This window comes from Malaclemys terrapin, chromosome 1 (genome assembly GCF_027887155.1).
Source record: "Malaclemys terrapin pileata isolate rMalTer1 chromosome 1, rMalTer1.hap1, whole genome shotgun sequence".
Taxonomy (NCBI): domain Eukaryota; kingdom Metazoa; phylum Chordata; order Testudines; family Emydidae; genus Malaclemys; species Malaclemys terrapin.
In genome coordinates, this window is record NC_071505.1 from 169,051,370 (window position 1) to 169,052,147 (window position 778).

Consider the following 778-nt stretch of genomic DNA (forward strand, 5'->3'; position numbering starts at 1 on the left):
CTTCGGGCAGCCCCTATGCCTCTGGACCCTGCGCCCCCAGCCGGGCACTTCCCCTCCCGGGCTCCGGCGGCGCAGGGTCTGGAGGCACGGGGCTGCCCAAAGCCGGTAGCGCTCGGGCAGCCCGGCTCTTAAATAGAGCCAAAGAGTCGGGGAGGAGCAGAGCCACCATTTTCCCGGACATGTTCGGCTTTTTGGCAATTCCCCCCGGACGGGGGTTTGAGTGCCGAAAAGCCGGACATGTCCGGGAAAAAGAGGACGTATGATAACCCTTCTATATGAACCAGCCACCTCCCAGCAGAGCACTGTTTGGGATCCTCTGCTTTACATCTATGTGATGACCAAACAGGGGGAGGGATAGCTCAGTGGCACTGGGATAAATGATACTTAGGTGAGTTGCCAGGTTTATATAGTCTCTTACATCTAGCAAGATTTATCTGCTCAACAAGTTCTAGCGTAAAACTCTTCCACGAAGAGGGCGGTTGGCTTGCAACGTAGGTGCTAGTGAAAATGAGACAAATAACAGGCACTGGACAAAACATTTGCTAGGATGCCTCAGCTCCAAGGCCCCGCCCCTCCGCACAGTTCCCGCCCCGCCCCCCGTTCATTGGCCCAGCCCCAAGCAGAACTCTCAGGCACCACTCTTTTTGCCTGGCCCCGCCCCCTAATCGACATCCCGGGCCCCGCCCCCTGCGGCCTGGCCCCGCCCCTCGCCGCGGAGCTCACCCGTCCCGCTGGCCCCGCCCCGCGCAGGCGCCGGGGGGGGGGGGGGGGGGGCGGA